The 27,577-nt window shown below is 44.1% G+C and overlaps 1 protein-coding gene across 6 annotated transcripts in view; it reads left to right on the forward strand.

Annotated features, from left to right (window-relative positions):
* LOC147685238 (cathelicidin-1-like) overlaps positions 1-27,577 on the forward strand; it is a 252,791-nt gene that overhangs the window by 21,172 nt on the left and 204,042 nt on the right. The window lies entirely within an intron of this gene.

Raw genomic sequence — 27,577 nt, forward strand, 5'->3', positions numbered from 1 at the left:
CCCCTTGTATATAACTTAGTCTATACTTATATGTATACTTATATGTGTATGTACTATGTGGGCTCTGGAGATCAGCCCTAGGATTTGTCTTCTTCCACTTAGGGACTTTTTTTCCTGTTCAACTGCTTTTATTTAACTGTCTTGATAGAAAAGTACCAGCAGAGGTCATTAAAATACCAGAACTGATTTCTGCTGATGGACATTCTTTTTTTAATTTTTCTGGTAACTGGCTCTATTTAACCCTCTTGATAGAAAGTGACCAGCAGAGGTCAGTATAATACCAGAATCACTTTAGCATTTTCTAGATTCCAGTCCATAGAAATTGTCTTTACGAGGGCACCCTTAGACAATATTTTTTTCAAATCTTGTATTTTCAGTGATATGACCACCGAAGGCCCTGATTTTATATTAAAAACATAGCCTTGGACTATACCATTTCATACTGAAAGGCAATATTTCTCTCCATGTGTTCCCATACCTGGCATGTCACGCAGTTTGTTGCTCACTTTCCCTCCAAGTTAAAGAACAGTAGTTGTTTCAGCACCCAGGCTAATGTGCTGCATAGCTAAATACATATATGGTCCCAAAGGTGAGACTGATTGCATTGCAAATGCTTGTAATATAAAAGTACTGGTGATTGGTTGAGACTGATGAGAACTGCCTGACGGTTATTTGAGACTGTCGTTGAACTGTTCACCCACTGAGATTCTCTCTTCCTACCCAGTCCCTTCCCAGCTTCATTCCCTAAAATGCAATTTTTCTGGAAAAACAGAAAAAGATTTACTTCCAGGGAAGCCCTGCCATACACTGTAAACAAAAGAGGTACTAACTATTACTACTAATTGCCTTCGATGTGTGTGTGTAGGGGGTGGCTTAAGGGCAGTGCAACTGGTGCGGCAGCACTGGGCACTGACCTGGGTAGGGGGCGCCATCCTCGTGGGGGGACACTGTGTTTAGCAATTACTTATGATAGGAGAGATGAGGGGCACTTATGCCTGGTGGTAGTAGGAGAATCTCAGGAGGCGGTCATGGGGTGTGGGGGCACCAATAATGGTTCTTGCACTGGGCGCTACCAGTGCTAAAGCTGGCCCTGGGTGTGTAAAACCGGATTGGCCTGATGAGAACATAAGTCGACTGCTAAATTAACAGCTGTAGGTTTCAATAAACTCTTCATTTGCACAGGGGGATAAAACACCGTGGAGCATGCTACGTAAATCTGTGGACAAAACCGGGAGGATTTTTGGTCAGTGTCTCCCACAGTTATTTTGCTGTACTGGATTTAAGAAAGGGTTCTGATCGCTTGGCTTTTGTATAGTGACAAACTGTTTTGTGTAAGCAGAAATATGCCTAGAAACATTTTTGTACCCTGGTGTACACATTGTCTATGCTTCTGTGGTACATTCCAGAATAGGCTTGTGGTACGTACAAGAGGAGGACGGGTAGGAGTGTGTGAGAAAAGAATGAAAACAGGTGGAATATAACCATGGTTGAGGATAGGTAGGTTGGTTTGTTGAGGGTCTTATGCCACCACTAAAGCCTCTGAAGAAGAAGGGCATTTAATTAGAAAACAGAAGAGTGTTAAGCTTCTCTCTAAAAGAGAGTGACTTAAAAAACAGAGGCATTTGGAAAGATGGGTGAAGGGAGTTCAGAAGATTAGCACTGCAGGGGAGGTGATGTTTAATAGAAGCACAGGTGAGATAAAAGAGATTGGAGGTGAATCAGGGAGTTTGTGAAATACAGGTGGAGGAGGAAAGGGTCACAGTAGTCTTTGTCATACATGATGTAAATTGTAAATGTAAATTGATACTTGTATAGCGCACTACTCACCCGCAAGGGTCTCAAGGCGCTTGTACGAATACCGCTGTGGAACCCATCCTGGCTTTCCCTGTGAGGTGTCCACTCCTGGGCACCCCCAAGGTGGAGGCCAGGCATCCTTAGCGTTGTGGGGGCCGTTGTGGAGATTAAGCAAGCTATTGCCCAGAGTTGCAGAGTGGGACTCCATGGTTGGAATAGGCACCGAGGCGAGAATTATCAGGTCCGTGGAATTTTGAGCCCAAGACCCGCCGAGGCAGGGAATTGCACCCTGGTCCCGGGCCAGACCTCTGCATCAGGGTCCGCCGCTCTAACCATTGAGCCACACTTCTTCATCTCTGATGAGAACGGGTGAGATGTTAACAAGAGAAAATATGTGCTGTGGTGAGTTTTGCCCTATCAGAGAGCTCGGAAGGGATGGGATGCACTAAAGTAATATATCAGTGGCTGATGTGCCTTGAGTGAGTGATCTGCCAGTGGTGAGAAATATCTTGGGAGCGCGATCCTGCAGGGCAAGAGAGAGGAAGAGATGTAGGGTGGATGTGTCCCATGAAAGATATCTGCTAGAGGGACATATACCCTGAAGAGAGAGACTCATCAGGTCTTAGATGTGCACAAGGAGAAAGATCCATAGAGGCCGAAATCTGTCCTTAAATTATGATCTCTGGGTGGTGGGTGGTAGTATATGAACCATAATATGTGGCAAGATGCACATGGAGGAAGAGTGCAGCAATGGGTTGACCTGAGGACCGGTGGAGCTTAGTCTCCTTCAAACCGATGGCCTTAATCAAGAGGTTTAGTTTACTGCTTCTCACAATGAATTGTGTGGCTTCTTTTTGATCAGGGGACTTTAATGTGCATTATTTTAAATGTAATTAGCCTTCGGGCAGATAAGTTGTACAGGGCTGGGACTAGGCCAGGCTGAAATCAAATTCTGCTGGCGTAAATTTGTATAATTTCTGGCATTTCGTTTTGCGATTATTTTGAGAAATGCCCAGAATGACAATAGCGTAATTGTGATTTAGTCTGGAAAAAAAATCCCATTGATTTTGGAAGCAGCTGTTGTTTGCATCACAAGTGAAAGACGCATTTTACGCCCAAAAAAATAGCACCAAATGCCAAAGCTTCATGTTGCAGAATAACATGTAATATTCGGTGTTTTACATTGTTTCTACAAAGTAAATAATGTGTAATAACTCACATTTCTCCAGCATAATTAAAATTCCGTCCATAGTGCTGGGGACCCTGACTAGGTGCAATTGAACGATTTTGGTTATATCGGTGGGTAGGTTTTTGGAGTATTCAGAAATTTGGGCGCTCAACTATTCACGGTATGGTTTTGACTTATTCGTGGTACCGAGGTAGGTGCTTCTTGGTCAGAGGAAAACCTTAACCTCTGTAGAAAGAAGTGGATAAACCACCCCCTTCTTGTGTTAATTTGGCAAAGAAACCAGAGCACACTATATATTTTTTTCTTTTTGTTGTTCTTTTTTGTCAAAGTATCTTCTTCATCAAATTTTCATTCATTCAGGATAGATCACACCAAATGAATATTTTAAAGGGATTTTATTTGTGAACAGTGTCTACTTCTCAGAAATCACTGTATCAATCACTTAAGCCTACACGTGTTTCATCACAGCATGTGGCTGTGACTCATCAGGGCTGATCAAATGATCAAAACGCGTGGTCGGGGAGCCGGTGATAATTCCAACCCTGTCCTTGTCGGGTAGTTAGTATGGTTGATTCAGTTTATCGTAAGGAAACTGTTTATCGGTTCGCAAAATTCTTAAGTAATCTCAGGCCGTATGCAGCCACGGTCCAGCTTGTAAACCGCACTCGGAGACAGAAGCTTTACAAGCTTTACAAGCTGGACCTTGTACTAACTACCCGACAAGGACCGGGTTGGAATTATCACCGGCTCCCCGACCACGCGTTTTGATCATTTGATCAGCCCTGATGAGTCACAGCCACATGCTGTGATGAAACACGTGTAGGCTTAAGTGATTGATACAGTGATTTCTGAGAAGTAGACACTGTTCACAAATAAAATCCCTTTAAAATATTCATTTGGTGTGATCTATCCTGAATGAATGAAAATTTGATGAAGAAGATACTTTGACAAAAAAGAACAACAAAAAGAAAAAAATATATAGTGTGCTCTGGTTTCTTTTTTTGCAATTGAACGATGATTCTTGGGAGTTGCACTGTTTCTCATGATCTCATTCCTAAGAACTGCCACATAGTGTGTTGAAACTTACACTTGCCTTAGGGAGCTCTTCTCACAGCTGCAGCTGGAGATCCCTGGCTGACTGCAGCATTTATTTAGCCAGAGTACCAGTTACAGAGATGAAACAGAATGCAGAGTACTGACGTTTTCTTGGACAAGAGGAACATGTGTAATTTCTTTAACAGGCAAACAGTCTTTCTCCAGAACAGCCGAAACAATTGAACAATCCCAGGATCTTGTCACGGCATTTTGCTACTGCTTTCTCGTATTGCGTTTATTGTGGCCCTTCGACAGCAATATATACAAAATGGATCCATAGGACACCTAACGTATAAGCTGGAATATAAAATAGCATTAGGAGCCAAGAAACAGCAGGCATACAAAATAAAGACTCTCAACCAAACCTGGGCGAAACTTGCATTATCTGTGATAACAGCTGGAGCGATCAGTTTCATAACTTCTAGCACATAAATACATTATTTTAATTATTTATTTATTCATTTGTATATATATTTATCTATTGTATTTTGTTTTAAAGTTCAAGTTTATTGAAACCAAGCATAATAAAAATAGAGATAGAAACAATGCATTAAAACAATATAAAGTCTTATGAAAACAATAGAGATATAATGCAGATTTATAAGATAACGGAATCAATAAACGCTTATATCTAAATCAAGAAAAAAGAAGGGAAAGGGAAAATAAAACAGTGTAAAATTGTTAATTACGCAATATAATAAAATAAACATTGTATGTGAATAAGTAAAGCAGTAAGTATAAATAAAAAATATAAAATGAGTAAAAGAATAATCGAAAGTGAAAGAAAATCTTAGAGAAAAGACAACTGTGGTAAATAATAACTGCAGATCCAAGCAGGTAGAGACTTGTTGAAGACAGGTTTATTCACAGCACAGAGTAATACAGCAGTACACCATCTGGCCAGACAGCAACTGACACAGCTGAAATTCCTAGGTGGAATCCTAACATTAAGAACATGCTAAAGCTCTATATAACAAACAGTAAAAACAGACTAAATAGACAGAAGCTATTGACAACATATCTCCCTCCCTTAAACCCACAAAGGAAACAGAATATAAAAACAATTAATGAACATAATCACTAAGATAGACAGGGGGAGAACAAGCACATCTAGAAGTAGCACTACTAGTAGAGATTGCAACAGAGGAGGAAGAAGGAGCAGAAGAAGAAACAGCATCACCAGAACAAGAAGGTGTGGGAATAGAAACATCACGGCCAGAGAAGGAAGAAGAAGACGAAGAAGTATCACCACAACCGACCTCCCCAGTTGCCCTGTATTGAGAACAGGAATTGAGGTCACACTGGGCAGATAACATGTAACCACTACTGGAGGAAACAGTAAAAGGTAGAGAAGTCCTAACATCCACATCAGAATGTCGCTTATACAAAGGCACACGTCTGAAATTCCACCATTCCCCATTGTCAAGAAGAACACAATGAGAAAAGACACGCTTTACGGCAAAAGGACCTCTAAATTTCGAGAGACCCTTAGAAAACCTCCCAGGCTTTACCTTGACCAAATCCCCCACAGAAATCGGTGAAACCAAAGAGGACACCAGAGGAGAAACATTGTCCTCATTCCTTAGCCAAGAAGGTGCTAATTTGGTTACGGGAGGACGACCACGCATCAACTCAAAAGGGGACTTGCACCCATGTTTGTGAGGAGTTGAACGATAGACCCAAACAAGTTCCTGAACCTTATCATTAGAAAAGCAACCAAAAATGATTCCCTTAATTAGTCTGTTAACCCTCTCACAGATACCATTACTTTGTGGGTTATAAAGACTGGTCCGATGATGACTAATCCCACATTCTTTTAGAAAAGAAACCATTTTACCAGAAATTAATTGTGTGCCATTGTCAGTTATTAAGACAGAAGGAAAACCCTCATCCAAAAACACATTTTTTAAAAAGGAGATCGTAGAGTCAGTAGTGATGTCTTTAACAAAGCAAACAGTGAGCCACTTCAAAAAACAATCAATGACTACAATAGCAAAACTCTGGTTGAAAGGCAGCTCATTTATAGGCCCAATAAGAGGCCCAATAAAATCTAGACAGATGGTGTGCCAAGGAAAGTTCTCAAAAGAAATATTACACTCACCCTGAGAACCAACAACCTTCAAGCGTTTTTCGCCCTCCTTACAAAAACAACAACGCACCACACAATCCACAGCATCAGCATCAATGGAAGGCCACCAGAAATTTTCGTTAACTCTACGTTGGGTGAGAGACTGGCCTAGATGTCCCTCATGGGCTAGATCAAGTATTTTCTTTCTAAGTTAATACGGAGGAATAAACCTATCACCCGCATTAACACATTGTTGTCAGAAACAGACAGCTCATCCTAGACCCTAATATAGGGCCTAACAGAGGGTCAACAGTACTCTCCCTTATAGACCCCTTAACAATAAGATCCACAACTTGTTTCAAAACAACGTCAGTCTCCATACCCTTAGACCATTCATCAAACGAAAATGACTCAGCACCAAGAAACAAAACATCCTGGGTAAAAGCAACTGCAGAATCATCCTGAACCTCCACTAAAGGATTCCTGCTAGCTGTGAGCTGAATGGGCAAACGAGACAGGCAGTCAGCTTGAATGTTTTTCCACCCTTGGACAAATTGTACATCAAACTGAAAGTCTTGTAGTCGTGATGCCAACCTTGCCAATCTGGGTGAAACTTTGCCAGTACCACCAGGAGCTAAAATATTTACCAGAGTCTTGTGATCAGAACGCAAAACAAATCTAGTACCCCATAAGTATGTCCTGAAATAATAGACACCCCAGACAGCAGCAAGAGCTTCACGTTCAATTACGGAATAGTTGCATTCCGATACAGTTAAAGGTCTGGAGGCAAAGGCAATGGTCCTTTCTTCATTCCCATGCTGTTGAACAAGCACAGCACCCAAACCAACTCCACTAGCGTCTACCATTAGAATTGATGAGCGTTTGATGTCAAAGGGAGTAAGAACATTGGCAGAAGAGAGTTCAGCTTTAATTGATTTGAAACAAGCTTCCTGTTCATTAGCCCATGAAAAATTAACTCCTTTTTTCAGTAAACCCCTCAATGAGGCAGTCTTACTAGAAAAGTCCTTCACAAATTTTGAATAAAATTCAATTAAGCCCATAAAGGAACGTAACTGGTCTTTGTCAACAGGAGAAGGAGCAAGCTCAATTACTTCTAACAAATTCCTTTTAGGTTTAACACCTTCAGCTGAAAGAGAAAAACCCAAGTACTCAATTTCAGAAATCAAGAATGCACAGTTCTCCTTCCTCAAGGTAAGACCAGCTTCAGATATTCTATGCAAAACACTTTGAAGAACACTATTATGTTCTTCAATCGAATCCCCAAAGATTAAAATATCATCTTGAAAGTAGATGACCTTCTCCAACCCTTTAAATACTTCAGATACTATTCTCTGAAAAACACTTGCAGCTGAAATCAGACCGAAAGGTAATCTAGTGAACTGGAAAGTACCTTCCCCAGTGATAAATGCAGTGAGATGTTTTGACTCATCATCAAGTCGAATTTGGTGATAGGCATGTTTGAGATCAAGTTTGCTGAAAAATTTAGCGCCTTTTAAGGTAGAGACCAGCTCCCCAATGTTAGGTAGTGGAAAAACATCTGCAACAACACACAAAATCTGATTTTGTTATCAGGTTTCTGGGATATAACCACAGGAGAAATCCACGGAGATGCCTCTACAGGCTCAATAATCCCCCCTTGCAACATTTCTTCCAAAACAGCCTTCACTTCCTTCCTTACAGCAGAAGGAACTCTTCTTGCTTTATGGTGAATGGGGACACTTCCTTCTTTTAACAAAATTCTATGAGAATAACCTTGTAATTCTCCCAATTGTTCTCTAAAGACATTGCTAAACTTTAAAAGAATATCATCCACATCAGAATCATTCACAACCATCAAAGGCTCCTCTGCTCTGAGATCTATAACTATGTGGAGATCATATTGATGAATACGACCTAAAATGGCCGGTCCATCAACAGAGACATACATTTTACCATGTGTAGATCTGTTCTTGAAAATAATTTCAGTTTCAAAATACCCAAGAAGATAAATTTTTTCTCCTTGATAACCAGAAGGAAAAATATCACAATCTAGTAAAATTCTCTGACCCCATAGTTGTTTTAACAATGACATCGGAATGATAGTCCATTTAGAACCAGTGTCTACCATAAGACTGATAGGTTTTTTGTCAATTATAAATTCAGCCTTGAGAATTCTTTCTCTCCTGTCTTGACAAGAACATATAGAATCATGTAGAATAAGTAATTTGTTGACATCCCGATTCAATTCACCATAATCATTCACCAAAGTCACTCTAGCATTGCTTCTATTTTTACACATTTTAGCAAAGTGACCCTGTTTGCCACATTTTAAACACTCCTTATTATTAGCAAAGCAAAATTTCGCATCTGAAGAATGCGAATTGCTACCACATCTAGAACAAACTTTAAATTGAGACCTAGAATATTGTTGACTGGTATTCTTTTTTTGAAAAGCATACAGTTTTTTCCTAACAAGAGCAACAACAGAGCTTTCAGTATCACTATTGTCACTAGAAACAACTGCTTTGTTTGAAACTTCAGCAACTTTGAGATCAAGACCACTCTTTTGTAATTCTTTCATACATTTTTCACTTTCCTCTACTATTTTTGCAAGTTCAATAGCAACCTTTAAAGTTGTTTTTTTTGCTGCCCACAAGCGTTCCTGTATTTTCCGATTGTTACATTGAACATATAGTTGATCGCGAATGAGTTAATCTGTCATCTGGCCAAAGCTACATTTCACAGAGAGTTCTCGGAAACGTGCGACAAAGTCATCAATGGATTCATCTTCCTGCTGTTTGTTCTTATAAAACTTATATCTTTGCAAAACAAGATTCTCCTCTTTAGCAAACCTAGTCTCAAGTCTAGCGACAGCCTCTTTAAATTCATCAAGAGGAGACTGAGATCCTGAAGGTAGAACTTGGGGTAAATACTTGAATATTCGCTGACCCTCCTTACCTAAAGTTGTCATCAAAAGTGCTTTTTTTCTTTTAGGAGAAAAATCTTCACCGTCCAATGCTTCAATTAAATTGTAAAACATAGCAATCCAATCCTCCCAGGAGGTGGAAGGATTACCTGGTTCACTAAGAAATTGTGGTGGAAGTGCCACATTTACTTGTTGTGACATAGTTAACTGTAAATTATAGGTATATTGTGTGAACACACAAATTAATAAATAAATATTATTCTAGTGATAAACCTCCACACTAACCAGGTTATAATATAATAAACATTTGTCTTACTTATTATGCCTGCGATGAATGTTTAAAGAATCAAACTAAATGGGACAGTAGACTGTTGGAGAAAAACGCGTTGAAATTTGATGTCTCCAAGAAAATTGAAAACTGTAAGCAGACAGCGAGCAGAGTCTAAGAGAAACGCGTTGACATGTGTTGTTTCCGAAGTAATTGAAGACTGCAAGTAGACAACGAGCAGCGTCGAAGGGAAACAAACATTAGACGAGAGTAGCGTCTATTGTAGAATCCGCGCGAGAGATGAATAGACGAGTAGCGTCTTATGCGGAATGACGTAATGGTCGGCGTAGTCTTTGTCACAGGGATCGCGCTGGAAGCAGGAAGCAGGCAGCAGGCTGCGCGAGGAGCGTTGCTGTCACGAAGGAGAATGGAGGTCTTGGGGCAGACTGAATCAGTAACCAGGCAACCAAGGTAACTGATTGAAGGAAGTTTATAGTCCACGTAAAATCCTCCAAAAAATGTGAAACACGCTCACCTTGACAAGACTTTGACGCGACGTCTAGTTATCAAAGGGTGATGACATAGATGACTCACACAATGCACACGGAGTTCTTTTGTGGTGAAAGCCGTTATTATCCTGTGAATTTCTGTTCCACTGCGCCACTGGATATCTGGCCAGATACTAGTCCTTGTCGCCAAAATGTGGTAAATAATAACTGCAGATCCAAACAGGTAGAGACTTGTTGAAGACAGGTTTATTCGCAGCACAGAGTAATACAGCAGTACACCATCTGGCCAGACAGCAACTGACACAGCAGGAATTCCTAGGTGGAATCCTAACATTAAGAACATGCTAAAGCTCTATATAACTAACAGTGAAAACAGACTAAAGAGACAGAAGCTGTTTACAACAACAACCAAAAAATGATCATGGAGGTTTACGAACTTCATCTGACAAGTTATTGAGGGGGATGACAGAGGTGGTACTTGAGGGAGAGGGCGAGGAGAGATAGGTAGTAAGTGGAATCCACAATAAATCCCTCTAAACAGCGAGGGAAAAAGGGGAAACGTCTATGATGAAAGCAAATAGCATTCCACCAAGCAGAGTAAATGACTTTAGTTGAGTCTTTCCAGTTAGATGTAATCAGGTGGAAGGCAACAGCTAAAAATAAATAGAGTCATTTGAAGTGGGAAGGGGATAGAGGCAGGTCTGGAGATAGGGAACCCAATAGGACATTAGAAGGGGAGAAGGGGAGATTTATATTAAAAATAAGGTTAATACGGGGCAAGACTGAGAGCCAAAAGGAGACAATATGCGGGCATTGAACTAACATATGGAGTAGGTCCGCAGACTGGCAAGGGCAGGAGCAACATTGAGAGGAGAGGTCAGGGGAAAACAAAGCCAGTTTTTCCGGGGAAAATAATAAACGTTGGTAAATAAAGTAAAGGGTTTGAGTAGTGTTGGCAGCTCGTGATGTCTTATGGGTCTTCAACCATAGTTTGTCCCATAAAGAGATGGACCAAGTTACAGACAGATCCTGTTCCCAGGCCAATTCAGATTTCGATTTAAGCCGCGCGGAAGGTGTTAAAATACAAGTGTAAATGCGAGAGGCCGAGGGAGAGGCGTCCAAAAGTGGGAAAATAGTGGAGCAGGAGGAAGGTAAATCAGGAGAAGGGGGAAGAGATTGAAGATATTGGAGAAGAGCCGGAAGAAGAAGATCATATTGCTTCCGAAAAGAAGTAGGAAGATGAAATAGTGATTGGAGATCAGCAAAAGTTAGGGGAACATTATCAAGCAGTAGTTGGGAAATCCATAGTAATCCTTTGGATCTCCAAGATTTCCAGAAAAAAGAGCGTTTTTTTATATGGAGTAGTTTATTATGCCATATGGGTTGCAGAGATGAAGATGAAAGAGAAGGAAAAGAGGAGGGTAATAGGGGACTTAATAGATGGCGTGTATGGGCAATGACAGGAGACTGTAGGAAAGAAGCATTAGCAGAAAAAGCAAGAGTTTCAGAAAAATCAAACGGTGAGATAAGAGATTTTTCCAAGGATAACCACACTGGAGGGTGAGTAGGGAGGTCGTTAGATAGCCAACGAGAAGCTTGTGTGAGGATAAAAGAATAATGATAGGATTTAAAATCCGGGAATTGAAGACCCCCAGTTGTCTTATCTTTTTTAAGAGAAGATAATGCGATATGTGAGGGTTTATTTTTCCAGAGAAATTTCAATAATATTGAATCCAATCTTTTAAAATAATAACCAGGTATAGAAACAGGTATCAGGGAAAGTGAATAAAGAATGATCAGGGCCAACATCATTTTAATTGAATCTAATCTACCCCACCACGAGAGAGAAAGAGGATGCCATCTAGTAATAGAATCGGTCAATTTTTTAGTGATAGAATCAAAATTAGCTTTTAAGGTGTCTGAAATAGAGGGATAGAACCACAATCCTAAATATTTAACTTTGGCCGGTTGACAGGAGAAACCAGTGTGGTCAAAATAATGACGAAGATATAGGACATTAAGGGGCAGGACTTCACACTTATCACGGTTAAGACGATAGCCCGAGACTGACGAAAAAGCGTCAAGAAAAGAAGGTATTTGGGGTAGGAACCATACAAAAGGATGTTGTTGGCATAGACGGACAATTTAACTTGATTGATTCCTGGATTAAAACCGGTGATTTGAGTGTCCTGTCGTATTTTAGTCAGAAATGGCTCTAATGCTACAATAAACAATAAAGGGGATAGGGGACAGCCCTGGCGGACTCCTCTGGAAAGGGAAAAGTAGTCAGAAATTTTCCAATTAGCAAAAATAGAAGCTCTGGGACCAGAGTATAAAAGGGAAATAAGGGAAATCAATTTAGGAGGGAAACCAATCCATGAAAGGGCACAGAACATGAAATCCCAACTGATCCGATCGAACGCTTTTTCGGCATCTAATGTAATGGCCGCAAGTGGGTAATGTAAAGAAGAAGCTTTACTAAGGACATTGAACAAGACTCTAGAATTGTCAGAGGACAAACGCCCTTTGACAAAACGAGACTGTTCAGGGCCAATGAGTTTGGGTAAAATGGGGTCAATGCGTAAGGCAAGGAGCTTGGCAAAAATCTTATAGTCCGTATTCACAAGGGAGATAGGACGGTAATTCTTACAAAAAGAGGGGTCTTTATTATCTTTGGGGATCAAACAAATCATAGCATCTTGAAAAGTACCTTGGGAAGAGCCGTTGGCAATAAAATAATTAAATAAAAGGAGTAAATGTGGGAGGAGAAGTTTCGAAAAATGAGTATAAAATTCAATAGTATAGCCATCTGGGTCAGGAGCCTTACCACGTCTGAGGACTGAAACTGCATGAGAAATTTCTGATAAGGTTATATCTGATTCGAGCGAAGCAAAGTCAACATGGGATGAAGGAGGAGAAGCGATCGATTAAAAGTAAGAGGATAAATCAGAAGGAAGGGGTTGAGTTTCAGGAGTATAGAGGTGTTTATAGAAAGTAACGAATTGCTGCAAGATATCATCATCCTCAAAATGGAATTTGCCGGTAGGGTCTGTTATGGAGGAAATTCGGGTTCTGTCTTGGCGAGTTTTCAGGTAATTAGCCAGGAGCTTTCTTATCTTGTTTTGACTGCCATAGTAACGAGCGCTGCATTTTAAAAGATAGGAAGCCGCAGCATCAGTAGATAGTTTGTTGAAAGCAACCTTGGCAGTGATGAGATCTTTCAGAGAAGAGTCTGTGGGAGATTGATAATAGGAATATTCTAACTGTTTAATTTTAGCAAGGAGAAGGGAAGATTGGTGTTCAAAACCCTTTTTCTTCAGAGAGACATAGTTAATTATAAAGCCTCGAGCGGTTGCTTTAAAGGAATCCCTTATCATGGTCGGAGAGGAGTCAGAAGTGGTATTTGTAGCGAAGAAGTCTTCAACAAAAGCACTGAATTGACCAGAGAATTTAGGATCTGCAAGAAGGGAGTTATTAAAACGCCATCTGCCAGAGGGAGGAGAAAAAGGGATCAGATCAAAATCAACAGTGACTGGGGCATGATCAGATATTAGGATGGAACCTATTTCTGAGGCAAGGGTACATTGGACAAGGGACTTACTGAGGAAAAGGTAATCAATGCGGGACTGTGTTTTATGAGGAGAGGGGAAATAACTATATTCCTGGAGGTCAGGGTGACAAAGCCTCCATATATCAATCAGCGATTCACGCTGAATGGCAGAGGTGAATTGAGTGTGTATTTTGGACTGGACAAATTTAACTGGGGAATGTCTATCTAGGATGGGGTCATGGACTTGATTGCAATCACCACCAACAATAACATATTTATCATCAAGAGAGATTAATTTGTCAGAAATGAGAGTCCAAAAATTGTTGTCAACAGAAACTGGGGCATAGACATTAAAAATCACTAGAGGTACATTGTCAACTAATAATTTGGTAATCACCCAGCGACCATCAGAGTCAATATTCTGATGAGTAGTAAAAACAGTAAACTTTTTGTGAACAAGAATAACAACACCATTCCTCTTCCCTAAAGCTGGGGAGGAGAAAACATTACCAACCCAAAGTCTTTTTAGCTTAGAAGCTCCGAAGTCTGAGAGGTGGGTCTCTTGTAACATGGCAATGTCAGTTTTGAGTCTAACCAAATGGGAAAGCACTTGTTGTCTTTTAATGGGATTATTTAATCCTTTAACATTCCATGAGGTGTCTCTGAATGTAACCAAGAAGAAGTAATCATTTTGATACAAAAATTATACAATGCAATAAGCAAATGTAAAACTGAAGTATATGATGAATAAAAGAGAATAGAACCAGAAATAGAGGAATAATGAAAAGAATACTTGAGATAATAAGGGAAGAACAAGAAAAGGGAGAAGAGAATGAAAGAGAGGGAGAAAGAGCAACGAAAAAAGAGAGGAGGAAGAGATGGGAAAGACTACAGAGAGAAAAAGGAAAGAGAAAAGGGTAAGTTCAGAAGGTATCGAAGGAAACAATAAGATAAGAGTACATATGAACAACAAAAGGAGTATATGAACTGAGAACATACCTACAGGAGGAGAATTCAAGGAGACGAGGGGAGGGAAGGAACCAGACGGGGCGGACGGTACAACCGGGACCAAGCAGAACGGGGGACCGGGAGGCATCACGTCAAAAGGAGGAAAGAACTATGGGAATAAAAACAATAACAATATATAAGACATGAATGTATAGACAAAACACAAGGGAATAAAAAGACAATCAATAATGCGACAAGGAGGGTAAAACAACATCATGAAAGAAAAAACTTATAATTAGCCAGTATTTGAGGAGGAAGAATCATGACATCAGTGTGGTGAGAGTTTATGAAACTTTGAAGGTGGAGCGGATCCTCATAAGACGTTGTCCTGTTGTTATAGATGACTCTAAAGAGGCAAGGGTGAAAGAGTCCATACCGAGCACCCATTGCGCGAAGAGCGGGTCTCATGCTGAGGAAAGCCTTCCTTATATTCGCTGTAGCTTTGGCGTAATCCTGGGCAAAAAATAAGGTAGATCCAGACCAGGTGACAGGTTGGGAAGACTTGGCAGCGGAAAGAACTTTTAATGAGTCTGTGTATTCCAAGAAATATAGGATCACCCCTCTTGGCTTCTGTGAGGGAGAAGCAGATGAGGAAGGGCGGCCCAATCTGTGCGCTCTCTGGATGTTATGCATGGTGCCATCCGGCATATGAAGGACTTTGGGAATAAAAGATTTGAAAAACGTTAGGGGGTCGGACCCCTCCTGCCCCTCTGCAAGTCTGTAAATACGGATGTTATTGCGCCTATTGCGATTTTCAAGCTCCTCAACTTGGCGCTGGAAAGTAGAGACTTGAGATTGTATAGGAGAAAGCTAGTCGCAAGTAGCAGTAATGGAAGAGGTAAGAGGTAGAGGGCTCAACTGCCGTGACTCTGTTATAGAGTTGCGTCCAAGTGTCCGTGAGGACTTGAAGTTTTGTATTAGTTTCTTCCATAAAAGGGCTTAATGCCCTAATCTCTTCCAATAAAATCTCCATTCAGACAGGTGACGATGATTTAGGCGGAGACGGTGGATTCTGCTTAAGGTGTTTAGTCAAGGACTTCCCTGAGGATGCCGAAGCAGGGTCAGGAGCCGCCATATCCTCCACTGGAGGAGAAGTTGAAGAGTCTTGCAGGTGGGAGAATTTGGTAAAAAGCTTCAAATTCTTGATGAAGATGTGCCTATTAGGTGGCTTCGTAGGAAGAGTGCCTTTAGTTCTGCCCATAAAGAAGAACGACAAAAGCGGGGCCAGAAAAATGAAGGGATCTGTGAGGAGGAAGAAGCCTCAAAATGGCCGCCACAATTATGTCAGTCAGAAGAGGCACAGAGAAAAACCTGGAGACATGTAGGAAAAGCTAAACGATATCCAAAGAGGGAGAGTCAACCAGGAAGAATAATAGCGGTAGAAGCAAAAATACCACAGTCTTTCCGGAATGCATCAAAAGTCGGCGTGTCAGCCCTGGTGGAGAGACAAAATGGCGGTCGCGAAGCAGCGACAAGGACAAGATAACTCACATCTATAAAGTTGTTATTTCGGAGCCAAAAAAGGCCGAAAGAGTCTGAAGAGGAGGAGTAGATGTTCAGACGTCCTCACATCTCGGTTTCAGCGCTGGAGCAGCACGAAAAGCTAGTAGTTGCCTGGAGTCCCCGAGGAGCTTCACCAGGGCACCGCCATTCCCGTCGGGTGCCAAGCCACGCCCCCTATTGTATTTTTAAAGCACCAAGGAAATGGATTAGCTCATAAGAATGTTGACCAGTGCATCAAGAAAGCAACCTTATGCAAATTGTAGGGGTGGAAGAACCAGAAGGCATGCTTTACAGGTTGGTGGATAAAGTTTACTCCATCGGGAAAGCAGAGTGCAATACCCCAGCCATCCTGAGGGATCACCTCTTGTCATATTTAAAGTTGTCAGACAGTCAGGCAGACCACTCTCTACACTGAGACATGAACCACCGTCATGGTGCCTACTGTCAGTGTAGAAAAAGTTTGGTAAATGGTACCATCGACTTGACCGCCACATCTTTCTAAAGTTGTGTTTGTTTTTCAAAAGCAAACTCCAAAATTGGGACTAATGCCCCCCCTCTCCCCACACCCTAGGAGTTTTTTTGTGTGTTGCCATGGTGTGGGGGTAATTTCATCTTTTTTTCTGTCCCTCACTGCTAGGTTTTTCCCGCCAGCGATGAACAGGAACAAAAAGGCATAACTTTATCCAACCTAAATAGGGCAGAATGTGTGATATCCTAATATCCTTCCAACTTTTCTGTTCCATTGGGCCATCAGAGGAAGTACGAAGGCTACATCAACAAAATACTTATGGCCCAACCATCTCTAAATGAGGCAGGAGGATTCAGGCTTTTGGGGGCAGAATACCCTGTATACCAAACTCAAAACCAGACCAAGAGTTTCCTAAAGGGCAAAGTTTTGCTTGAGTCTAAGATCTCTGTAAACTGGTTCCAGAGTCTTGGTGCCAGGCCAGAGAAGATCTGATTCACTGTCTTAGAAAAGTACACTGCAAAATACTAAACTTAAGGTGTAGTTTGCCCTTGACACATATGGATGGCTTTGCGAATGACACAAGCCATATTGAAGTTGATTATATCTTCAAAGAGTAGACAGTGGAGGCTAAATAGCAACATAATGGTCTTGCAAACTTACTGCAAATGGCTCAACAATACTTTCTTTTTTTAGATGTTTATGGGCAAGATTTGGTATTTACCATGGGCTTTGTGATTCTTCACACCATTTCCGCACCACAATGGTATTTGCAGAAGATAAAAAAATAGGGGGTGGGAACATTGGCTGGGAACAAAGGAGAGCAGATAGTTGTTACAGAATTCAGCAGGAATGTGAAAGGAAATAAATAAGAGATGTTGAGGAGCCTTGAGAGGAAGGGATGACACAAAGACATGGTGGAAATTACAGTGGAGAGAGAGTAAAAATCAGAATAGGGCAGCCGGTAGAGCAATTCAGTGGAATGATGTGGCAAATGTGTACATGATGGGAGGAGACGCTGGAACCTGGTGGATAGGGCAATATGTACCGTGGCATATAGATTCATCACAGTGCCATTCTGCAAATTTTGAATTGCGAAAAATAGCGATTCGCAATTTGAAAATCGCAGAATGGCATTCATGAAGAAATGCAATTGAAAAATGCGAATCGCAATTGTTAGAAACAGGACCCTGGCCGGCCAAGACTCGCGTCGAGGTCAGTCAGGGATCACCATTTCTAAAGTCAGGGCAAGGGAGTCACACACCAAGGCAACCCCCACTCGCCCTCTAGGTAACGTGGCGCGAGCAGTCTAGGCTAAACTTGGAGGCGGTATGAGTTAAGTATTTGCGCACGCACCCCAGCAACAACACCCAGGGCCCACCACAAAGAAAGACTCCACACAAGGATATATATAAAAAATAGCCTTTGTATTATAATAAACAACACATTAGATAACACACGCAAACTGTACAATGTGCCAGGGGCACGGGCAGAATTTACAAGGGGAATTATGTACAGGACAGGGCCACATGGACCACTGTCAGGGGTAGGCACTTGTTAGAAAATAATACTGGTAGGTATACACTTATGTCGTAAACATAGAATGAGTAGCACCAAAATTATAAATGCAACATACATCCAGTAATCATTGGAACAGTAAAGACCTCCTACGCAACCCTAAAACACTGTAGGCAATTACGCAGGTAACTAGGACCTTCTCAGCAGGACCTAAGGAAGGAATACCAACACCTAAGCAGTTCACTCTTAGCAAAGGGAAGGAACCCTAAACATAAAATGAGACATCACCAATCCTCTATGCAGGTCACATTTAGCAAAGTGGATACATAAAATGGGACACCTCTATGCAGGTCCCTCTTAGCAAAGTGGATAACATAAAATGGGACATCAACAATCCTCTATGCAGGTCACTCTTAGCAAAGGGGATAAACATGAAATACCTAATCAGGTCACTTTTAGAAAAGGTAAGCGGACATAAACAATTGCACATGAGGCATTAAACACAGAGGTGCAGATTAGAACATTTTGCGCAAGAATCACATACACAGAAAATACAATGCGCAGGGTGCACAAAGCACAGCACTCACAATGTCCCTCAGGCCAACTGGCCTCGAAAGGGGCGAAATGCCCTGAGTCTCAGTGTCAGGGAGGTCTGCGCAGGCAGCACAGAACACAAAGCCTAAATGTAGCAACTGTCCACTAAGTGCTGGACAGTTGTAAATACAGATGCACAACGTTGGAGCCAGGAGGGCTCAAGAACAAAGGGGGCAAGGAGCCTCTCAGGGGCTCACAAAGCAAATGTGCAAATAGAGCTTCAGCGCTCTCAGGATAATCAAAAATGCCCCAGAGCCTCTCTCATGGCTCTAAAGACGATGTGGGCGTGTGGAGCCTCTCTGGCTCAAAGAAGGAAATGCCCTGAGCCACTCGGGGCTCTCAAGAACTAATGCGGGCTGGTGGAGCCTCTCTCAGGCTCAAAGAACAGAATGGCCCCTCAGAGCCTTGCAGGCTCGCACAGCACAAATGGGCGCATTGGAGTCCCTCACGGGGGACTCAGGATCAAGAAAAATGCCCCACGGAGCCTCGTGGCTCCAATCACCAAGGAATGGCCCCTTCTCTCCTGCGGAGCGGCCCGCTGCCAACCGGGGCCGCTCTGCACACAATGCAGATGCCTCTCACTCACCGGGATGGCGGGGACGCTCCGACACTGCTCCTGGGCGGCTCTTCCTCTGCCAGGGCTCTCCCTTCGCTCGGGAGCCTCGGAGACGGCGGCTGCTTCTCTCCTCGCTGCTCGGCTCCGGGGGCGGGACTTCCGGTTCGCCTCTCCCGGGCCGCGCAGCGATTGGCTGGGCCAACGATCACTTCCGGGTCGCCGCAGGCAGCGCGGCGGCTCGTACCAGGCAGGCAGGCGGCTTCTCAGTACCCGAGGAGTGGGCTCCCTCGAGGTATTTACAAAATCCAAGTACGGGGCAATGCCGGGTGGGCTCCGGCTTTCAATTAAAAGATAAAGCGAGGTGGGCACTCGCTAATGCCGCAAATCGGTGAAATCAGACGGGCAGATGCCGGGTGGGCACCGGCTGCACACAAAGCGCTCTCAAGCGCTTAGGGGTTACAGAAAGCGAGCCTAGCGCTAGAAATATCAGCAAAGCGCTATTGAGCGCTGGGGCACAAGGAAAGCGCTCCTAGCGCTACAAATCAAGATCAGGGCGCCTCCAGGCACAGGAAAGCTCCAGCAGGGTCTGGAGGCAGGCAGAGGGGCAAGGCAGGGCCAGAGCCAGCACACTGGGTCTCCAGGCAGGGAGACAGCCAAGTGGCGGTCCTCTTGGCCCCTGCAGAAGCAGCAGCCCCCTCTGGCAAGATCCTGGAAGAAAACCAAAGACAGGACAAATTGTATGGGGACACAGCCCCTTCTTATACAGAAAAACCCTTTGTCTCAGGGTGTAGGGTGGGGGAAAACCAGTCGCAGCTGGTTCTGAAGTACTCTGTTTACCTCAACCACCCTCTCTATTCACTGGCAGGGCTAGGGCCATCAGTCGCACTACAGGGGGTGGAGCCAGCATTGTCTGGGGAAAGTCCAGGCCCATCAGGGACCAGGGGCACTCCTCCCAAGCCATCAAGCATGCTAATCTCGCACTCACCACCGGGCAGACCCATCCAGCCTTCCTGGAGCCAGGCTCACCAGCCAGCTCCAGCCAATCACACTGCAGACATATTTTACAGTAATATGCCAAGTACTAGAAATGGCATTTCTACACATGACACACACATGCCACATATACCATTGTGAAGCATTCATTCCCACAAACTCACACATACCAAATTCGAGCATGCACTCCCCACACATCAGGAATTACTAGGGACACAGACATTCCCCATGCATCCCTATGGGAGAGCAGGCCAGCCTAACTACATGCACGCACTTTACTCTGGGACACAGAGAAAAAGTGCGCACAGACCAGAAAATCATCCACACGGATCACAGATCTAAAGCAAAAAGTCTAGGGGTGAACCTGCCTTAAGGGCCAAGTCCAACAGCAATCAGCCGCAATTTCCGATTGCGATTTTGCCACAATCGCTTAAATTTCGCAGAATCGCCCGTTTTCCATGTTGAAATTGCAATCTCGCAATTAGCGATTTCGCAATTTGCGATCTTGCTAACTGCGAGATCGCAAAAACGGGAAGTCGCATTTCGAGTCCATTGATGACATCACAACCAGGAAGTAGGCTTTTCCCTCCCACAAACTGATCACTGAGCCAGACAGTGGAAGCAGCATTGTGAAGAGCTCCACAACAGTGATTTTGCAGCACCCCAGCAGGACACATACCACCAACATGTCCCAGGAAGCAGCAGGGAGCAGTGGCCAAGGAAGGAAGAGAAAAATAAAGTTCTCTGAACAAGAACTTGAGTACCTCATAGAGGAGGTCTGTAAGGACCATGGACGCCTCTTCGGCAAGGACTCCCGGAGGGTGCCAGAGGCAGACAAGCGCTGGATCTGGCTGCGCATCCGCACAAAAGTAAATTCTGTCGTAATTCTGTCGGGGTGAGCCAGCGGTCAAACGACGACTTGAAGAAGCGTTGGTACGACCTGAGAGGTCGTGCAAAGGAGCGCATTGTGGAGAGGCTTAGGGAGCGACTTGCCACCGGTGGAGGGGATCCAATGGTCACACCCAACACTCCATTGGAGGACCTTGTCGAGGACACCCTTACACCAGAAGCCTGCGTGGGTGTTATTCAGCTGGACTCGTCCCGACCCAGCCAACAATCACAAGGTAAGTGCCACGCGACTGTGACCCCGTCCCCTAACAATGCCCATGACTCCTTAGCTAGCAATATGACATCCCCAGTAATGCAGGCCATGAACACCTGAAATGCCCCAATGCATTGTGGTAGTTGTAGTGTAATCATAATTCCCCAGATAGCCCAACACAGCCAAACCTGTCAAATCATAGTAATTCCGAAAGCCAATCAGGTAAAGCAAGCCTGCATGCATGTAGCAACATCTCATGTGCAAGATACACATCATTAATCATGCACCCTTGTACATCACAGGTGCTGCCGACCAACCCAGCACTGACAGCGAGGCCCTACATATCGAGAAGGTACTGGAGGACACTGAGAGAGAGGGCCAATCTGAAGAACAACCAGGTCCATCCCAGCCACCTGCAGTGATTCCACCACCACCCCGTTTGGACAGGGCCACCCCTGCTGCCACAGGTGTCCAGCCACCACCCCAACAGACACCCACAGCAGTTGTACAGGCAACACCACCAGCGGCTAGTAGGCAGACGAGGCGCACAGCCGGAGCAAGAACCCAGTCCAGCGGACTGAGGCGCCAGCAGCGTCAAGCCTCAACAGGCACGGGCAGGGCACTCCATCTACCTGATCCTCGCCTGGCCATTGAATGCCGAATGCTGACGGTACACCAAAGACAGGCGCGTCACCTGGCAGCGATACATCTTGAGCTGCAGAAGACTGGCCAAAATGTCGGACAGATGACCGCAGCTGTCTGTGAAAATAGCCAGCTGCTGGTAGCCCAGCAGGACATGACCCGCCACCACCACCGCCAACTACTGGCCTGCCTGTGGGCCTACACCAGGTCCAACCATATAGTAGGCAATGCTACATCTCAACTATCACGCAGATCACTTGCCATGCAGGGTCAAATTGTACAGTGTTGCCAAGATGTGGCCAGGTCACTCGAATTGCTGACAGCAGCAGTGCTCAGCATGCAGCCCACTGCCCATGGTGAACCAGGGGGGGGTGAGGATGCCAGCGAGGTCGCGTCCACCAACAGCAGCATGTCCTTGCCGCCGGAGCCTGAACGCCGCCGGAGCAGGAGGGCCACAACAGGATCACCGGCCAACACCGTCCCTCAGGACCCTGAGAGACGACTCGGTGCGTCTGGACGTAGGCGCCAGTGACACCTTGAACACTGTCTGTAGGGCCATGCTGGACACCTAAGCAAGCCCTCTACCCCTGCATGGGGAGGTATGAAGCAGTACTGTCCTCATGTCACACCAAGGAAAACAAAGGCCACATTATTGTGATTTACCAATAAAAATTTATGGTCTCACTTAACTCCAACTCATGTCATTATTACATTTGTCATGCATGAGTGCAGTGTTGTGTGAGGGGAATGGGTGCACTAGAAACAGTTATTAGTGATGTGGTTGCGGCGCCTGTGTCCTTCTGCAGGATTTTCCCCGCGTGCATGACGCACATGTGGAGGTGGGCGGTTGTCCTCTCCCGACTCACTGCCAGATATCTCCACTGGTATCCTGTGCTTGGTAGCAATGTTGTGGAGTATTGCACACACGGCCACGATGCGGCAGCAGACCTCAGGCGTGTATTTTATGGCCCCACCAGTCTTGTGAAGTATGCGGAAACGGCTCTTCAAAAGCCCAAATGTCCTCTCAATGCAATTTCTTGTGCGTATGTGTGCAGCATTGTAACGCCGTTGCTGTGGTGTGCCAGGGTTGAGGTATGGGGTGAGGAGGTACTCACGGAGACTGTAGGTGCTGTCACCTGCAGGAAAGAAGCACAGGGTGAGTGCCTGTTCTGCGCAGATACATGATCACGGTGTACTATTTGGGGGCATGTGTACTTACCTAGTAGGTGTCCTTCGTCAAAGTCTCCCCTGGCCAGTCGTGTGTGCATGCCACTGTGCCGGAATATGAAGGAGTCATGTGTCCTCCCCGGATATTGTGCCACTATGTCCGTGATGATTGTCTTGGCGTTACACACCATATGGATATTGAGGGAGTGGTAGGACTTGCGGTTGCGGTACATGTATTCCGTTTGTGCTGGTGGGCAGATGTGGATGTGGGTACAGTCAATGCATCCTATTACATGTGGGAATTGCGCGATGTTGTAGAACTGAAGCTTGGTGTCATTCAAGTCCTGTTGGGTGGTCGGGAATGAGATGTAGTGATGTAGCCGGGTCAGCATTGCCTCCAGGAAACTCCTTAGGTAGCGGGACATGGTGCGCTGGGATATCCCCCCTGCATCAGCGACTATCCCCTGGAATCTTCCGGAGGCCAGTAGGTGCAGGCTGCAGAAGACCTGGACATGGGTGGGCATGGCATTGGTCCTCCTTGTTGGGTGCTGCATCAGGGGGTCTAAGTCCCGGATCAGCTTGATGATCATTGCCCCATTCAGGCGGTACTTAGAGTAAACTTGCTCATTAGTTTGGCCCAGAAGGGTGATCCGCTGGTGGAATATTCGCTCCTGGATCCTGCGTCTGTTCCCTGCTGCACACTGTAGCCTTCGCCGCCTGACCACCATGTAGAGTCCTGGCATTGTGGGAGTCCTCATGCTCCAGCTGCGTATCCTTAAGTGTGTTTGGTCAGGCCTGCACATGTTGGTAGTTTGTTAAAGTTTCTTCTTTTTCTTTTTTCATTACTGGTTACCACCTGCTTTGGATTCTCCTTAAATTGCGCGTCGCTAATAGCGATTTTCGGGTTTTTCACATTTTGCGATTTTACATGAACAGCGATAGCGATTATTTAGCGATTTTGCAAATTTATTCGCAGATTCCATGGTTTCTCGCAATTTCCGATTCGCTAATGGGCTTCTTCCTGGATTCTGCGAATTACTTAGCGATCTCGCAATTTTTCTTTAGCGAATTTGCAATTTTGGAGTTTTCACTACCATGAATTCCTTTTCTTCAAATTGCGATCGCAATAGCTAATTCGCAGCTATTGCGATCGCAATTTGACTTCACGAATCTATCTGTCTGTGACAGGCACAACTTTTACTACTTCTGGAAGAAGGAGTGCATTAGGCCAACATGGTATTCTTAAAAGTTACGATTTTTTAAGTGGATCTGTTATTGCTTCCTCACTGACATACGTAGAACACGAGGTATGTTGAAATCATGAGGTATTGAGGCTCAACATCCTACATGATCTAAGGGATTCTATCAAACACGTCTGTTAAGAACAATCCTTTATTTATTTCTTTTACAATACTTGCTGAAAGCTACATTTATAAATTAGCCTTATTTAAACCTTACAAGGAGACATCTTAAAACTCAAACAAGCAGATCATGAACAAATATTACATCGAATTGATATCGTGCAGACAAAATACATTTTGAACTACCTTATATTTGCATGCGAAAGTATTGCTAGCTAAGAGGTTTATCATTATTTGTTAAAATGCACCCTCAATATTGCTGCTACAATAACTTGAAATGCATAAAAATAATGATTCTTTCCTCTACACTGTGCAATATGAATGGTGTGACAAAAGAGGAAATTATCTGGAATGAAATAACTGAGTTTGAGGAAAGTAGTAACAGAAAATCTGCCTAAAATCAGCACATTGTCCACTTCATCTCTGGTGATGCACCTATTCGCTTTAGTGTACTGTGTCACACACAGGTCGCTGGCAGACTGCCTCTGCCAAGGTTCAGGGCAAATGTTGCCAGACATGGTGGAGAATTAGACCCCAAGTCTAGGGTGGATAGTCCACCCCTATGCCTGAGGTAACTCCCAGAGGCGGATGTTGGAATTTGAAAGAGGTGAGCCGTCCGATTGGTTAACCAGTTTTGGTGAGTGAGCGAGCTGGAGGTTTATGAGAGGGGTTTGGGTGTCTCTACCCAAGATTTTTTTTAAATGTATGTAAAATTATGCAAATGTAATCCATGGATCATAAGAATCTGGCCTGCATTTAGGGTATACATGAACCCTGATTTGCCTCTTAGTTCACCAATAGCATTGTAATCAGGAAGGGTCAGGAACGTTTATCAGTTCATGTTTAAAAAGTCTCACTTCTACTTACGGAGTCCCAACACGTTGCCATTTTGGCACTTTGGATGCGTATAGAGATGAAACTGGACAGCGTAATTACTAAACTACAGACGGCAGCATCGCTGTGCGCTTTGCACATTTTCCAGGGTTTCAGGGATAGTCTTCCATTGGGTACCCAAATGGTTTTCAAAACATGCATAACCGAGATACCAGTAAGTTCCGTAGGTGTAAGATCGAAAAAGTCACCTTTGACACTTAATTGTACACAATGTGAAAACCGGGTTGTGGCACTTAAAAGACCATCACTTTGAAGCGCAAACAATTTGGCACATTAAAAGCATATTTGGGTCGATTTTTGCCATTCATTTTTTGATAGGACGAATTGGGTGCTCTGGAAACAAGGTGTTAACACAAGGCTGAGGTGCGGCCTTTTGCACACAGAACTGAAAGCGGAGTTATTCTTAGTTTCATAAGAAACACTTGGGGCCTGATTATGAGTGTGGCGGTCCATGGACTGCCAGACTCACAGTGGCGTGGCGCTTCAGCCACTGCCCCACCTGCAGTACGACTGCCTATTACAATTAGGGCATTTGGACTGCCATTGCACTTTCACAACCGCCATGGATCAGAGGTTGGCTGGCTGTGGTGCGGTGGTCTTGAGGCCGCAATATGCTTGGTGTAACTGCAGCAGTCCCGCTAAGTATATTACGAGTTTCCTCTCTACCACGGTTTTCAAGGTGGTTCATGCTCCATGAAAATTGTGGCTGAGAAGAAACAAACCCTCAGGGCCATGGGGTGCATGCAAGGGGGCACATGTCATGCTCCCCTGTATGCCTGCACCCCAGTGCCTTCACAGCATGGACTGCACCAGTCCAGGCCATGCAGGTACTGCCTTTGACATTCCTTTGCTTTGCCTATTCTTACGCACCTCCATTTGACCTACAAAGAACAGTCCGCCAGTGAAAAAAAAAGTCGCAATCTGGTCGGTGGTGTGAACGCAGGTTTGGCAGTACGGGAGCGGGGCAGCGGCATGCCGGTCTGGCTCCGGCTCTGCAAATTCGAAATCAGACCCAAAATGTTGTCATGGGAACAATTTCGAAGTTAGATTTACTTAAGCTGCCTAACTGCAAAATGAAAGTTGTTCAGACCTATGCTAATACCAACCATTTGGAGTCCAATTAGGCCTATCCCTGTAATTATTACTGATTTTGTTCAAGTGTTTAAGGGACTGGGTGGCTCAGCTTTTATTTAAATTATTAATCGACTCGATAGGACCACTTCATTGTCTTTGGGAGGAGGAAAAGTTACTTAAATAGCCACACTTGGATTCTAAGACATACAGTCAGATGTCAGCGCAGTTTATTTACAACCCTAAACATCTTTGGAAATTGAAACTTGTAATCTGCATTTTACTCATGGATCTTGACAGCAGACATGATGAAGTGTTGAGCACCTGCACCCGTGATCTGCAGATTACGAGTTTGGTGCCGTGTGCACCCAACCCGCTGTGCTATCTTATCGGTTCTTTAATTGTGTTTTCTAGATATGGAACACTCAGTAAATGCAACAAAAATAACCAAAACATCCAAACTTGCAGCCATACATGGCTGCCTATTAAATCTTCTAAATTATGCATTATTGTAAAATAGGCCCACGGCCCTGGGACGCATCGAAGTCAAAATCCTCTGCTTTGCAAGCCATTATGAGCACTGTAAAAAGTGAAAAGCAGGAACCCGCGAGGAGACGTAATTTACAATTTAATATATTTCCATGTTGCCTGCTTTACAGAAATCCTTACAATAAAAAGAGAAAGAAGAAACTGGGATGAACCCCATGCTCTGTCAATGATTCCAGATTTGCCCTCCCAGTGCATGAAATATTCGGCCCCTCATGAAAGAATCCTTTCCAGTCCTAAAAGCACGTGCTGTGGCATAAAAGTATCTGTGTGGTGAAGCTGAGTTGAGGAACAATACGGTGGGGAACAGTCCCTGTGCCCAAATAGTCTCGGCTGGAGGCCAGTGGAAAGTAGCTCGTCCCCATGACCTGAGTAAAGGTGAACTCGCATTACTGGAGGCTTTAAAAATAGTATGGAAGAGGGAAACCATGTCCCTGTATAACAAAATGGCCCCGGCAACTGGGATGAGGTCGCGCTTGCAGCATGAATTGCAGTGGGGATTTGGGTGCACCCCCTATGTGCATTGTACAAGAGACAAGAGGACCAGAAATTGAAAACTTGGAATTAGAACGTATGATTACGATTATGGGGCAGCACAGGTGAGAATAAAAATGAAACATTACCTACCTGCTGGCAGCCGCCCCCTCAGTGCTCTTCTGCTTCTGTCGAGGCAGTCCAATGGGGTCCACAGTCTCCCAGACTCCCCTAGGCCAATCCAGAAGCTGCTCTTATGCTGGTAATAGTATTATCCAGGATG

Source organism: Lissotriton vulgaris, chromosome 10 (genome assembly GCF_964263255.1).
Source record: "Lissotriton vulgaris chromosome 10, aLisVul1.2, whole genome shotgun sequence".
Taxonomy (NCBI): Eukaryota; Metazoa; Chordata; class Amphibia; order Caudata; family Salamandridae; genus Lissotriton; species Lissotriton vulgaris.